This window comes from Lycium barbarum, chromosome 3 (assembly GCF_019175385.1).
Source record: "Lycium barbarum isolate Lr01 chromosome 3, ASM1917538v2, whole genome shotgun sequence".
In the NCBI taxonomy this organism is placed as follows: Eukaryota; Viridiplantae; Streptophyta; class Magnoliopsida; order Solanales; family Solanaceae; genus Lycium; species Lycium barbarum.
The window spans coordinates 21,046,009-21,062,589 of record NC_083339.1 but is presented as its reverse complement, the minus strand read 5'-3'; the positions used below and the strand labels follow the sequence as shown (position 1 = coordinate 21,062,589).

Sequence of the window (16,581 nt, the reverse complement as noted above, 5' to 3'; positions counted from 1 at the left end):
TTTTTCTTCCTTTGTAAAAGCTGCTTTAGAGGTAGAGATGTACTTTATGCATAGTGAAACTGTGAAAGAGAAAAAAAAACGAGTTCAAACCGAACATATCTATTCAAAATTCACTCTTATTTATTACCACGATACATCATCTAATTATTAGTGCTACTATATATATATATATATATATATATATATATTCTTTTTTCTACTTTTTTATTTTTTTTTTACCTCTAATTAAGTTGTTGACTTGTTATCACATGAGGAAACACTCTAATATGATCAGTTATAATTGAAAAGAAGAAAACGATCATAAATTTTTTTATTATGTTTTATTTACGATTCATGTATTATAGATTTATCTTACTTATCTCATGTAAAAATAATGATATAACAATTATCCGGTATAACAATATTTCATTATAACGTTTAAATTCTTTTTTAAACTAATTTTTTATGTTATGTTATAATATGTATTTTCTACGATAATATTTTGTAGCAAAAAATATCCAGACAAACGAAAACTGCCACAAAAAAGTTTGGCTGTCTCTCCGTGATTAATATCTTTAATTACCAACTATAACAAAACAATTAGAGGATCTACTACCCATTTGCCCCACGTGTTTCTGACCCATCAATCATGAAGTTATAGGCCTGACAGTATTTTCTATTTTAATTAAAAAAAGTATGAGCTAAAGACAAAAAGCCACCTTCATTGTGGTATTGATCCTTCATGTTGCTTAATTATCTGAAGACTTGGTGTTTTAAATTTAACCACCTTTTGAATATTGATGAATATTTTTCATAAACTAAGACATAAATACGAGTAAACATCTAAAATGAAATCATGAGGTTTCATAATATGGGATGAGTTAGAGGAATTCTTTGTCCAATTCTCGTACAGAAAAACAAAAGAATTCAAGTAAATAAGCTATTTCTACAAAAATCTTTCTTTCTATTTGGTTAATAAGTAAACATAAGTATATTTTTTTGTAGAAAAAATATTATTTCCTCTGTTTCAATTTATTTGACATAGTTTGACACGATACTAAATTTGTGAACCTGTCATAAAGTTTATGTGACTATAATATATTTAGAACCGATGGTATTTAAACATATCATTATATATGTCCAGAATAAAGTGAAAAAATAAAATAAAATAATTTTTCTTTCAAATACAAAACTATATCTTTTTTAACAGATTATTAAAAACAAATAAAATGAAAAAGATGGAAAATTTCGGGTATCTCAAGTCATGAGAAGAAATCACACAAGGGGCGACCAAAGGAGATATCTCTTTATTTACTAGTTATACGCAGTATCCACCGTCCTTTGTGTTTGTTTATTTCAAGAACAAAACAACTGTTTTCAGGAGCTTTATCTGTTTAGTATTTGTAGTAAATAGAGGGAAATTTAATGGGTTTAATTTTTAAGATTATTAGCATGAAATTCATAGTAATGTTAAAAATACAGGCTTCCGTATAATATTTTTTGAAATTTCAATAGATTTTTACATACATACCAGACTGTCTCAACAAGATTGGGGGCCTAAAGTCAAATTTCAGAGAGGGGCCCAATTTTATTTTATTTTTTAAAAGAGAAGGATCGTCATATATATTTTTATTTTAAATCTACTTTCCTATTTTTTTTAGATGCGAAGTCATTAATTACTGTTTTATAATCGTCAAGAACAATGCAAAGTTATTAATAATTTTTTCAAATCAATTTACTCGGAAAAAAAAAGGTAAACTGACAATATAGCTAATCAATCACATGACAAAAAAAAAGTTTCTTCTCTTTTTTCTTTTATTGCACTCCCTCTGTCTCAATTTATATGACACAATTTGGATTTCAAGAGTCCAATTTCTTTATTTTATCATGAATTCAGACATATAATCTTTTAAGTTTTTTTTTAAAACAATTTACATATTTAGAAACTACATAAAAGTACTATAAGTCACAATAATTTTTTAAACAAAGTAGGATAAAACTTAATAAAAATATGGGGCCCTAAAGATTTGGGGGCCCAAAGCCATTGCTTTAGTGGTTTTGGCCTTGGGCCGGCCCTGCATACATATGAAATTACTCACAAGCATAGTTCAAAAGCGTGTCAAGAACTGCCGCAGAAAGTGTTGCATTAATCCAATTCAATGCAATAGTATCACACTGAATCCATAATCTATAATCTTAGTGATCTGGCGAGGGACACGGTTTCCCCTCTACAATGGACAGAAGGTTGTGACTTTTCAGAACTGTGACAAAAACCTTCTTCCAAGTAAGGTAATTGACATATGTCAATTCAATAGGGACAAAGCCTTTGATATTAGAAACTGTTGGAGGGGGGACCTGAAGACCAAGGGAAGATTGATTCACAGTTTGTTGAGACGAAAAGGTGGAGGAGTTTTCTGGGGCCATTGAAAAAGAAAGATCGTATATGGCTCTGATACCAAGATGAAAGACAAAGACTGAATGGTTAAACGTGAGTTTTCTCACCTCAGGATTTATATTTATAATACAAAGTTACAGCATATGTGTAGAAAAGAATAATACAGAATAACCTCAAATAGAATCCTACTACAACTAATACACATAAGGATAAACTCTAACAGCCGAAAGGCTACCTCCGCCTAAACGCCTCAGATAGTAATTTCTAGTTATCTACTCATAACTTTTACTTGCTATTCGTAAGAGAAATTTTAGGCGTTTGTATAATATTTTATTGAAATTGAAAAAAGAAAACATGAAGTAAAACTTTTCTTTTAAAAAAAGTAGGAGTATTTGATAAAATTGTGTTTGAATATAAATTTCAGTTGATGAAGTAAGTTCACGTTTCTGATAATAGAGACCATAATGCTCCTCAATGTCTTTTTTAACATTCCATCACTAATTTAAATATTGAAGTTCAATACTTACGAATACTAATGACCAAATTTCAGCGGTGAATTTGTGATTACCTTAATACTTAACATTTATGTAACTATAAAACATGGCAAAGCATGTTAATAATTATCTCATAATTAAACAAAAAATATAGTTGTCCTTTCAACCCTACTAAAATAATTTCCTCACGAAATATAGTATCACATAAATCAAACTAGGAGCCTGTTTGGATGGGCTTAAAAAGAGCAGCCTATAAGCTGAAAACAGTTTATAAGCCAAAAAAAAAAAAGTTGGGGTAGGCCAACTTATTTATTTTGGCTTATAAGCTGTTTTCAGCTTATCAGCTGCTTTAAATAAGCTAAGTCAAACGGGCCAATTATTTTTTGGGGCTTATTTTAAGCACAAAATGGCTTATAAGCTAGCCAACCAAACACTCAAAAAAGCTGAAAACAACTTTCAGCAACTTATAAGCCAATCCAAACGGGCTCTAGATATTATTAGTGCCATTTAGGAAGACGGGGATGACTTATTGAGTGGTAGGCATGTTGTAGTGGAACTAGACGGCCTATGCCCGTGCTACGCACGGGCCCAACACTTTAGATTATGGTGCATCTATGTGTATGTAGTTGTTTTTGAATAGTGATTATATATATATATATATATATATTATGTTTAAAACACGATTAATATAACAATGTAGTTTATGCTCCGTATCTAAAATTTTATTATATTAATGTTTGCTACGAATACAAAATCGACAAATATATTAATATTTTTTAAAAGAGAAGACTTGTTTAAAAGGAAATTATTTTCTTCTCTTTGATATAAAACAATAGCAATATTTAAGCATCAGTTGATATTTTTCATTTTAATTTGATTAATTTAAAGGTGTAAAAATACTTATTATTGTTTATCAAATTTTGATTTGGATAATTCTAAATCAAATTATTAAATTGATTTTACATGTTTAAAACGAAACAAAGTAAAAATTGATTTTCTATTTAAACGAAGAAATAATATTTTTTAATTTTTGGTAAATATTCTCGGTTTAGCTCATTTTACTTGTCATGTTGTCTTTTGCATGGTTTTTTAAGAAAACGTCGATTAGAATTATAATTTGACTAATTTACCTTATTCATTATTTGATCTCGATTTGATATTTTTTTTTTACGAAATTAATCTCTTTTCATATTTATTAGAGTAAGAATAAAAATAAAAAAGTAATTAACATAACAAATAAATGACATGTTGGAATAGCAAATACAACAGTTTAATATCTAGATTAGATCTGAGGCTAATATAAAAAATAAAAAAAACTGTATGGTTTGACCACTTAACTTTTTGAAGAATAGCAATTTCATTTGCTCCCACTAATAGATTGATACGCACGTGGCAATAAATGCACCATTATTGACTTAATATGGAGTGCACTTTTTTTTTGACATTATATATATATATATATATATATATATATATATATATATATATATATATACATACTATGTTCAAAACACGATTAATATAACATTGTAGTTTGTACTCCGTATCTAAAAGTTTAGTATATTAATGTTTATTACGAATACAAAGTCTGCACTTTTTTTTGACATTATTTTTTTTAATATGGGGTTCACCTTTTTTTTTATATTGCTTGATTTTGTTAATATGAGGTCCACTTTTTTTTTTTACAGTGAGTTTGGAGATGGTGGGTTTCATTTTTTTTTTATATTGCTTGATGTTGTTTAGTATGAGTGTTATAGCCCGCATTTTATACGTTCGGAAATTTCGGGGTAGTCGTGGTATGTTGAAGGCAAGACCATTTTTCCAAAATTATTTTAATATACAAGTTGTTATGAATATTATTTATGAACATTATTAGTATGGAAATATTGAGAAAGATTAAGGGAAAAAAGGAAAATTCACAAAATGGCTTATGGTAATATTGCAAAAGGCTAGGGGCAAAACGGTAATTTCACAAGTATTCAAGAAAATTCTTGAATGGACTAAAGTTCACATAATAAGACAAGTGGTCCTATTTATTTATTATAAGAAACTTCTAGGGAGGGGGCATGTGCCCCTCACATGCTTGTGGAAAAATATATATATGAGCAAATGGAAGAAAAATCTAGACATTTTTCATCTTTTCCACAATCAAGAAAACTTGAAGAAAAATAAGGCACCATATTCGGCCAAGGCTAGCAAAATTTGAGTCATGGAAATTGATGGAGAAAAATTATTTTCTTCTTGCATTTCAAGCAATTGGAAGGTCCTCTACAACATGGAAGAGTTGTTGGAGCAAGGAAATTATTCATTTGGACAAATTCATGACCTTAACCAAGAGGAAACTTGAAGGGAAAAAGGGTAAGAACTAATCTTCGTTTATATGTTATGGATGATCTGTGAATATTGTAGTATGTAGAAAAGAATGGAACTCATGAAATATGCATGTGTGTGGTGTGGCCGAATGGGGTGTGTGTGTGTGGAAAAAGGGATTGAATTTATTTAGTAGTTGATTGATGTTGTGTTGTGGATTCCATGATGTTAAATGAAGGTTTGGTCACTTGGGAGTGAAGTTGTAGTTGTGGCCGTGTAGGTGGGGCATTGTATGGAAGGAATGAATTAATTTTACTTAGTATTCTAATTGTTGTTGTAATAGATTTTATGATGTTAAATGAAGATTTAGTGGTTTAAAGTGAGATGGAAATCGTTTATGATTTTTGGAGGAGTTAGTGTAGTAATAGTATGGTTCTTATATTTGTATGAATGAAATTGTAGCGTGTGGATTGTGAATATAACTCATGGATTTAGAGGTAAAGGATGTGGTTGGAAGATTGCAAGATTGGGGTTGTTTGAATTGAATTGAATTGAATTGAATATAAAAAGAGATGCACATTAAATTAGTTGTTGAAGTTGTAAGTATGATTGATGGTATTGTTGTTGATATTTTGACCGAGTTAAATTCTCGGATTGGTTGTTGTATTTTTGGCCGAGTTAAATCTCGGGGATGGTGTATTTATAGGGGAAATGCTGCCGAAATTTCGGTAGAATATAAGTAAATTCATTCGAAAGAATAAGACGAGTATATGTCGATGAATCTAATGACTATGTCAACTTTCTTGAATGTAGACTAGCAAGTTTGGATAAATAAGCGTAGCTAATAAGGCGTGACACATGTATGTAAGGCTTACCTTTTCCTTCTTTTGGCATGTCCTAGAGTCAAATAAGGTATGATATGGTATACATCTTGAGGTTACTCTATTCTGTGATTCCGAGTTGGTTCATGATTCGTATTCACCCTTTTTTATATGTCTCTATGATTTCTGAAGTTCTATTTAACATGTTTCTGAGTCTGCCTATGATTCTGATTCACTTCTGATATAAGTCTGTCTGATATGATTGAGTTATTATACGATTGAGTAACGAGATAAGTATAAAGAGTTTTGTTTCTGAAAGAATTCTGTGAGTCTTAATGTCCCTAACCTTCGAAAAAGATCTCAGATTTGCTTTAAAACGCTTATAGAACGTTCTGTACTTCAAACGTTTGTAACTTTCTCATACGAAGTCGGATTGGCCTGAAACTTGTTTCTGAGCCTTCTGATGTCAGTAAGTATATGTATCTATCGAGTCTTGATTTGTGTGCATATGGTTTCTCACGACTCTGCTCGTGCATGCCTCAATGTATCTTTCACCGAGTCCAGGGCCGGGTACGTTCTCGTGTGCACTCCACTGCATTGTTCACCGAGTCCCTCATTAGAGGGCCGGGTACGGTATATGTATATGATGATATGATTATGGCACCGAGTCCCATGATGGGCCGGGTACGGTACATGTGCACATGACTTCATTTACCGAGTCCCTCACGAGAGGGCCGGGTACGGTATGACTTCATTCACCGAGTCCCTCACTAGAGGGCCGGGTACGGTATATATATGTATATGTATATGCATGCATGTTGATATGATAGTATGATGACATGATTTTATGCACCGAGTCCCATAACGGGCCAGGTACGATATGTGATAATGATATGTATGATTATGTTTTAAAGGCAAGAGTTTTGGTATTTTGGACATTGTACATGTTTCTGTACTCCTTATATCAGTTATGATCTTTTACTGTGATTCCTGCCTTACACGCTCAGTACATATTCCGTACTGACCCCCTTTCTTCGGGGGCTGCGTTTCATGCCGCGCAGGTACACCCAGATGAGTAGAAGTCATTACAAAAGATGTTCCAACGAAGTTGGTAGGCTCCATTTGCTCCTGGAGTGCTGCTGAGTCAGAGTGTTTGTGCCGTAATGTCTGATTAATGTTAGAGACTTTGCAGACAGCGTCGTGGGTATTGGTTGTCAGTCTGTAAGCGGCTCCATCAGCCGATATGTCATTCTGTGTTATGTAATAAATTTTATATAATTACAGATTTTGTTTAATTTTGAGAACGATAAAAGAAAGATTTTGAAAACTTAATATGTATTTTACTTTTATTTGATTTTCAGAGTCCGAAGAAATTATGCGTGTAATAAGAATCTGTGGGTTCGATCGGCTTCGGATATGGGGTCGGGTGCCCATCACACCCTAGTGGAATTAGGGTGTGACAATGAGGTCCACCCTTTATGGGGTGCACTTTTTTTTTTTTGGACATTATTAGTTTGTACTATTTTTATGCATATAATATATATACATATACTATGTTCAAAACATGATTAATATAACATTGTAGTTTGTGCTTCGTATCCAAAAGTTTATTATATTAGTGTTTGCTACGAATACAAAGCCAGCACCTTTTTTTTAACATTATATATATATTTTTTTTTTATATTGCTTGATTTTGATAATATAGGGTCCACTTTTTTTTTCTCATGAGTTGGGAGATGATGAGTTCCACTTTTTTTCTTCCTTTTTTTTATTGCTCGGTGTTATTTAGTATGGGGCCCACCCTTTTTGTAAGGGACAACGGACGGCGAAGCATGGGTCTAAACCCATGCTTTATATAGTTTTTTTTTTGTTTATATTTTTTATATTGCTTGGTGTTGTTTAGTATGGGGCCCACTCTTTTGGACACTATTAGTTTGCACTATTTTTATGCATATAATATATATATATATATATATATACTATGTTCAAAACACGATTGATATAACATTGTAATTTGTGCTCCGTATCTAAAACTTTATTATATTTGTGTTTGCTACGAATACAAAGTCTGCATTTTTTTTTTTGATATTGTTTACTTTTTTAATATGGGATTCACTTTATATATATATATATATATATATTGCTTGATTTTGTCAATATGGGATACTATGTTCAAAATACGATTAATATAATATTGTAGTTTGTGCTCCGTATTTAAATTTATTATATTAGTGTTTGTTACGAATACGCACGTGGCAATGAATCCATCATTATTGACTTAATGAGATACTCTGGAAATTACATGAATATTGTTTGATTTTTTAATACGGGGTGCACTTTTCTTTTGGACATTATTAATTTGCACTATTTTTATGCATATATATATATATGCATAAAAATAGTGAAAATTAATAATGTCCAAAAAAAAGTGCACCCCATATATATATATATATATATATATATATATATATATATATATATATATATATATATATATATATATTGCTTGATTTTGTCAATATGAGATACTATGTCCAAAACACAATTAATATAACATTGTAGTTTGTGATCCGTATTTAAAACTTTATTATATTAGTGTTTGCTACGAATACGCACGTGGCAATGAATCCATCAGATACTTTGAAAATTACATGAATATTGTTTGATTTTTTAATATAGAGACACTTTTTTTTTTACATTATTAATTTGCACTATTTTTTTAATATTAATTGTTGTTTAATATATATAATATATGGGGCTCATAATTTTTTTTTTAATATTAAATTCGGACGACGAAAGTGAGCTCTATTAAATTGGGACGGACGACGAAAGTGAGCTCAACTCACTCTTCTAAAGGGTAGAAAATCTAAAATAGTTGTCGACTAGTTATTAGCTAGAAGTGGATATATAGAACATAATAGTTGTCGACTAGTTATTGGCTAGAAGTGGATATATAGAACATTGACACTTTCTTCTAATTAAGTTGTTCATGCACTAATACTCTCCTTCAGTCCAAAAAATGTCACTATTACTACTGTATAGTATCTTTGACTATATCTTTTAAAATATCTAAAAATGTTACTCTTTCGGTTTTAATTAAAAATGGTAATTTAATTAAGCATGCAGTTACAGAGATGGCATACAATTTTCAAAATTTGTAGTAGTCTTAAATACGTCATAATATTTATGTGGCTAGAAACTTTTAGAAACTTATATCCTTAAACATGCCCTAATATTTGTGTAACTAAACAAACTTGTCAAGTAGAATGGACAGTTGAAGTTAAATTATTTTAAATTCTAGATGTATTGTTCTTTTTTTTTTCCATAAGTAAAAGGTATTGTTGTTTTTGGTACGGATTAGTGCAAAAATAGCGTCATATAAAATAGAATAGAAGAAATACTATTAATTATAAAACCTCAGGATTTGTAGTATTTGTTTCCATAATTCTTAATTTTTTAAACTTTATTTCAAAAAAATAATTAAAATTCAATTCATTCATACCAATAAGTAGATGCGTTATTAACCTTCATATTTCAATGGCAAATTTCATTGTGCGAGTGACGTATCTAATCTAACCACCGATTTTGCGAGTTCGGCAAGATCTAGTGCTTCAAATTTAACCCTATACATATGGTTGAAAAATAAGTATACAGATAATATACAATTTTGAGTCGATATACAATTCAATTTATCACTATAATATATGTCGGACAAGAGTACCCAAAAAAGAAATAGTGCCAATTGGCTTGAGGTTTTATGTGCTGGACTGAGTGACGAAATCAAGTGAAAATGATTAATTATTTAAATAAAACCTGGTTCATGCATCTGATGATAGAGGTGGGGCTTATTGGAATTAATTTAGAGCCCGTTTGGATTGGCTTATAAGTTAGCTTATAAGCTGTTTTCAGCTTTTTTGAGTGTTTGGCTGGCCAGCTTAAAGTCATTTTATGCTTAAAATAAGCTCAAAAAAATAATTTGACCCATTTGACTTAGTTTATCTAAAGCAGCTTATAAGCTGAAAACAGCTTATAAGCCAAAAAAAATAAGTTGGACTACCCCAACTTATTTTTTTCAGCTTATAAGCTGCAAACAGCTTTAAGCTGTAAGCCAATCCAAACGGGCTCTTAATTTACCCATTGGCCCCTTTGTATGACATATGAGGCCCAAACAAAAGACTAATCTTCGGAAATTTGTTGTTAATTAGCACACAAATGACACAATCATATCTTCTTATCAACTTTTGCTAATTGTGTCTGGTTTCAGACAAAATCTACTAATAATATGTGTACAGGATTATCACTGATTAATCGCTCATTAATGGGTGTATTATCAACCTTATCATTGTCATCATTATTGTTGATAATTATTGAAGATTTTCATCTAAACCTCCATACAACTCCCAAACAAACAAGAAATAGAAAACAAAAACCCAAATAGAGAAAACAAAGTTGTCCCCAGATATCAGTCACTTTGTGTTATAGCAGTAAAAGTTAACCAAAGTTTAGAATGAAATTTCTTTAGATAAATATTTCATCTGAATAATTTACTATTAAAAAAGTAATATAATTAGATGGAATTTCTTTTCATTGTTAGAAAAATCTAGAAATATTTTTAAAAAGGGGGTCAAAATCTAGTAGTGTACTTACTATAGTAGTTGGCTCTCGAAAAGTATAAGCTATAAACAACATCGGACACAGAGAACTTTCATTTTAATTACTCATGTTTTCACTAGGGACCAAAAAAAGTATTTCACTAATATTAGATGGAAATGTTTCTAAAAAAATAAAGCAGAGTAATAGGATATAGGAGATAGATATTTTAACATTATTTTACAAATTCGTATTACATATGTATAGTAAAAATTCATTCTACACTTATTTTTTGCCATTAAATGGGATATAGGGGCTACATATATTCATTTCCTTGATAAATTTTCTCTATGGTGAATGTATTTATTAGAGGTTTTTTTTTTTTTTTTTTTTTTGGAAAAAGGTACCTTTTTTTTTGTCTTTGTTTTTTACCTAGCTCATTTTATGATTCTAATAAGGTACTTATTTTTGAGAATTAAGATGTTGTGTTAAGTAGAAATAAGAATCCGCAACTCTTCCTTAGAAGAGGAAGTAGAAGAAGAAGATGAAATTAATTTTTCTCGAATATTATGCATCAATAAAAAGTTTATATTTACCTAACCATTCCTCTTTAATTTAACATATTTGTCTTTTACGCTATTTTTTCTGCCCCACCTTAAATTAATTCAATAAAATTGAAAAAATAATTAAAGTCTCTCATAATAATAAAAAAAGAATTAGAATTATTTATCTATTTAAAATAATATTCGTGGCATGTCCTTAATATCTCATAATTTAATACAGATCACTTTTTGAAAAGATTGATCAAACACGAGCTACCAATGATAACGACAAAAGAATAGTTTCTAAATAGGGCAAACAACGTATACATACATACTAAGAGGGTATATTTACAGAACATGACGATACTCTTCAGTTTACAAAATATATCAATCGATTTTTTACAAAGTCTATATGAATCAGATAAATTAAAAAGAAGCAAATAAAACACAATAAATAACTTAAGGAAACTTCCCTTATTGTATCCTCTTTCTCTCCAATTCAAAACTAGTATTCGTACCCACCTTATTGTAAAAATTTACCTGCACTGATAATTATCACCAATTATTAATTAATTACACATTTCCTCTTTAATTTATAATTTAACCAAAGTAAATTAATATGATTTTGTGTAAACACCAAGTGTGGATAAATTATTATCATAAGAGCCTACTTAATAGCTACACTAAGTTATACATAATGATGGAATTTTTTTAATCTATTTGAGATTTGACAACTGATTTGTTTTTTGAGACGTTCTAATTTTAAAGTCTAATAGATCATAATATTCTAACAAAGTGTTTAATTTTTATTTTGTTTAAAGGAAATAATTATATCAAAAAGTCATCCAATAATTTTTAATTGTTGCCCATTTTTCTTTATTACTTTTTCACTACTTAACACTATTAAATTGTCAATGTAACTATTTATTAATTTGTTACTTGATTTAATATTTTCGTCCAATGCTCTTTTTAATATTGACGTTCTAATCTTGCATTTCAAGTATCTTGACAACACCATTGAAGAGAATAAGAAAAAAATCAACAACTTTAGCATTTTAAGGACAATGTAATCTGTTATTTATCATGCTTCCCATGGTTATTAAATAAACTAAAAGAGAATATATGATTAGAGTACTAATTTTTTTTATAAAAAAAGATAATCAATCTCTCCTAATCGATTAGTTGTTTGTATTATATGGAGTGAGGTGAAAACTTCTTTCCCAATTGACGTTACATTGATCAATAATCAAATAAGTAACCTAAAATAGAGAAACAAAATTATAGACGGTCCTTCTCTAATCATGGGACCAAGCCATCAATCTCAGTCTCTTGTCAATTACAAAAGACCAACTAAAAAATATAAGCAAACTTTTGAAAATCTAACAAAACAGACCACATCATATTATGAACCTATTCGTTTTTTTATTTAGTGCAAGTGGGAACCAACTTTCATAGACAAAGAAAAATATCTTTTATTAAGAACAAATATTACTTTCCTAGTTACACCATTCCTAACTTTCACATTCAAGCAAAAAATGGGATCCAAATGATACCAAATTTAGAAAAGAACTAAAATTTGAAAAACAAACAAAACCTAATAACCTCAAGCAAGATCCATTTTGCAATTTTGATTTCCTATCATTTCCAAAATAATCATATTCTCAATTCCATTAATACTCCTTACACTTTTTTCCTTTATCATTTTTGTTTATAGACCTTGTTGTCTAGTGGTACTATTTTTACCGAAAATTCATGCCCTAACGGCAATGAAATCTTTTACTTAATAACTCACCCTTATTTAAAGTTCTTACTGCCTTGCACTTCAGTTAATCCTTATCACAATAATTTTTTTTTTATTTGAATAAAGAAATCAATAAACTTACCAACTTTTTTTTTTTTGTCTCAAGAAAGAAACACACTGCGGATAATTAAAATCATTTTCAATAAATGATTTTCTTGTTCCGAACATATGTTGTGAATACAATGTTCAACCTCCTCAACTTTTCTTCTTCTACTGAATCCTCATTGTGAATTAGTGATAACATCCTGTCAACATGCTTGGTCTGTTGATCTGCCAATACCTGTTATTAAAAGGATTAAAAACAAATTCGAGAAAGCCAATCACCTTTATATGATATTTATGCAAGACCCCAAAATAATATATAATCAAGGAACTATAGATGCATGTAGTACAAAATTCTCAAGTTATAATCTGTAAAATCAAGCAATGAAAAGCAAAATCAAGCAATGAAAAGCAAAAGCAAGCAGGATGTTTGAGAATCAATTGATGGCAGAAAAGTAGTGATTATGGGTATTTATAACTCTCTTTTTGCTTAATAATTTGCACAAAAATAAGCATTCCATAATTATGTTTCATTATTGATTGATATCCTATTATTTCACACCTTATATATGTGCCACTTCATCTTTTTGTAACTTCCCCTTAAATCTCTCTTAATTAACTTACCCATTTAATCTCTCTTAATTTATCGTATGATTATATTTAACTGATTACTTAATTACCTCCATAAATATCGGGAAGGTTTTCTAGACTCAAATAAGGTAGTGGTTGTTTTCCTAACTATCTGGATTTTTTATTTTATTTTTGAATAAGATAAAAAAAATCAATAAGAAAAAAAAATAGAATTTCAAATAATTTTCTATTTATGTGGCGCTAAATCTTCTTCGTAAATTCCCTAGAATCTCCATTGATTAAATTCCCCTAGAGTCGCCCTTAATTAACTTCCCTTTAAATCTCCCTTAATTAATCCCCTTAAATCTACCTTAATTTTGTTATATTTAACTGATTAGTAATTAATTACCTGCATAATTGCCGGGAAGGTTTTTTGGACTCAAATAAGGTAGTGGTTGTTTTCCCCTCCTAAAATCAGTTAGTTTTTTTTTTTAAATGTAGATACATGTACTTTTTTTGATTAATTATTAACAATTAACAAATAATTATTAGCAAATGAAAATCCTACATACTGAAATCTAGAGCCGTCAAAATGGGCTTGGCCCTTGAGGCCAGCCCAGCCCAACCCTCTATAAGGGTAGGGTTCGGCTAAAATTATTTAAGCCCATTTAAACCGAGGCTTATAAGCCCAGCCCAAGTTAGCCCGCTGGCCCTTGAGGCCTGATCGAGGCTGGGCCGAGGCCGGCTCGTGGGCCAAAAATCTATTTAGATTAAATTAAAAATTTAAGAGAATATTGTGAAAAAAGAAGCAAAAAAGAAAAAAAAAAAAAAGGAAAAGTAATTACCAAATAAATTTTAATATTTACACAATACTTTACTCAATGGCGTTAAATCCTAATCACCAAGCATAGAAGTTGTATTCATGATTGCAAATAATTATAACTTAAAATTTAAAAGAAAATTAAAAAAGAAGTAAAAAGTAGGAATAGTGATTATCAAATTAGTCTTAGTATCGTACAATACTTTTCTCAGTTAGCATTAAATCCTTATTACTAAATTCTTAATCAACAAATGTACCCTAATACTAAAATTTCTAATCACCACGTATAAAAATTGCATCCATCATGAACTTGTCAAATTTATTACTCAAATTAGTAGCTGAGCTTTACTGAATTCAAAGTGGTAATAATATTAAGCGAATTTAAATACTACTGATTAGTTTCTGAAACGTAGTTATTTGATAATGTTTAACTAATTAAATTTGCATATGGCTGTAGATGAAGATAAAGATATTAATTAATACAATTTTATCACAAACAAATTCAAATGTGTTTGACAATGTATAGGTGTTGAATATGTTGTAAGTTGTCGTACAGTGGTGGAGCCACATGCATCCAAGGTGTGTCAACCGACACCCCTTCGCCGAAAAAATTACACTGTGTAAATACGTAAAAGAATTTTTTTATTTATATATACTATGTGTTGAACCCCCTTAATTTCGTCGTATATTTGCTTTTTATATTTCGACACCCATTGGTATAAATTCTAGTTCCACCACTGTTGTCGTAGAATTATGTACTTCCATATAATCATATATGAGAGATGTTAACAAATTGATATACTTAAATGTTAGAATTTAAATTGAAAAAAATAATTTTTATAAAAATAATGAAAAAAATGAAGGGCTGGCCCGCCCCAGCCCGCAGCCCTTATAGGGTTGGGTTGGGCTAGCCATTTTGAGGCCCATTCAAATGAAGGGCCGGCCTGCCCCAGCCCATCAATTTCCTTGGCCCGCGAGGCTTGGGATGGGTTGGGTTGGGCTGACCCGTTTTGACAGCTCTACTGAAATCTTATAAAATATGATATAGAATAATAAGCACATCGTGTAATTGATATGTGTTATGCAATATTCTAATATTTCTTATTAAAAATTCTCAATACCGCTTTAAAGTCTTTTTTTAATTCTATCATGTAATATTATATCTTACCATTTAAAGGAGCATTCTTAACTATAAATCAGATCCAAAATATCAATTAATTATATTTCGCCAATCAAATCCACCAAAATAGGTAAGCACATATTAGTTAAAATTGATTTCTAAATAGGAGTCAATCCAAATTGATTTTTATTATTATTATTGTTATTATTATTATTATTATTATTTAAATTATACATGGTAATATTTGAACTACAATTAATAACTTCTTATATAATTAACACAAATAGAATTTGTTGCCAAGTGACTTGTTCATATTACGCCACTTGGCTTAATGTTAAGCTAAATTACCCTCCTTATATATATATAGATTAATAGATATTGTTCCCTGATTTTGTCCAACTTTTGCTCCCTCATTTTATCCACTTTTCTCTCCCCATTCAAAGTAAAGAGATATTATTCCCTAATTTTCTCCAACTTTTGTTCGAAAAGTCCATTCTAATCGGTTGATCTCTCATCCAAAATTTATAGACAATCAATCACTAGGTATGAATTAGATTCCATACTAAGTTCATTATAATTTTTGTAATTGATACAAATCAGATTTCATACAAAGTTCATACACCAGAAAACAAATATGCATAAATTTTGTCTGCAATATGTATAACTGTATAAATTCTATAATTTTTGTGAAATATATATAAAAGTTGTATGTATATTTTGATTATGATAGAGTACATATAAATTTTACAAAATCTTATCAAAGTGTGTATAAATTATGAGAAAATGTGTATAATAAATCTGTAATTGATACAAACCAGATTCCATACAAAGTTCATACACCAGAAAATAGATATGTATAAATTTTTGTAACAATGAGAGATCAAGTCAAATAAAACTGTGACATGCCTCCATCTTCATCAATTGGGACAATTAGAAGATTAGAATAATCTCTCCTGTATGACCCTGCTTCCATTTTTTTATTGGATAATTCCAAAAAAGAAGGGAGATTCGTTATATAACTGCAAAGAGGATAAACGAGTATCAATAAGGGCAAAAAAAGTATATGCAAACGTTAAAATTGGCGGAGAATTATTCGT

General features: G+C 29.7%; 1 long non-coding RNA gene across 1 annotated transcript; it reads left to right on the top strand.

The window, feature by feature from the left end:
* The first annotated feature begins 5,020 nt into the window (after positions 1-5,020).
* LOC132633800 (uncharacterized) lies at positions 5,021-7,331 on the top strand. Its single transcript, XR_009579824.1, has 2 exons — positions 5,021-5,226; positions 7,061-7,331. It is a non-coding gene; the product is annotated as an uncharacterized LOC132633800 (long non-coding RNA).
* The last annotated feature ends 9,250 nt before the right edge of the window (positions 7,332-16,581 follow it).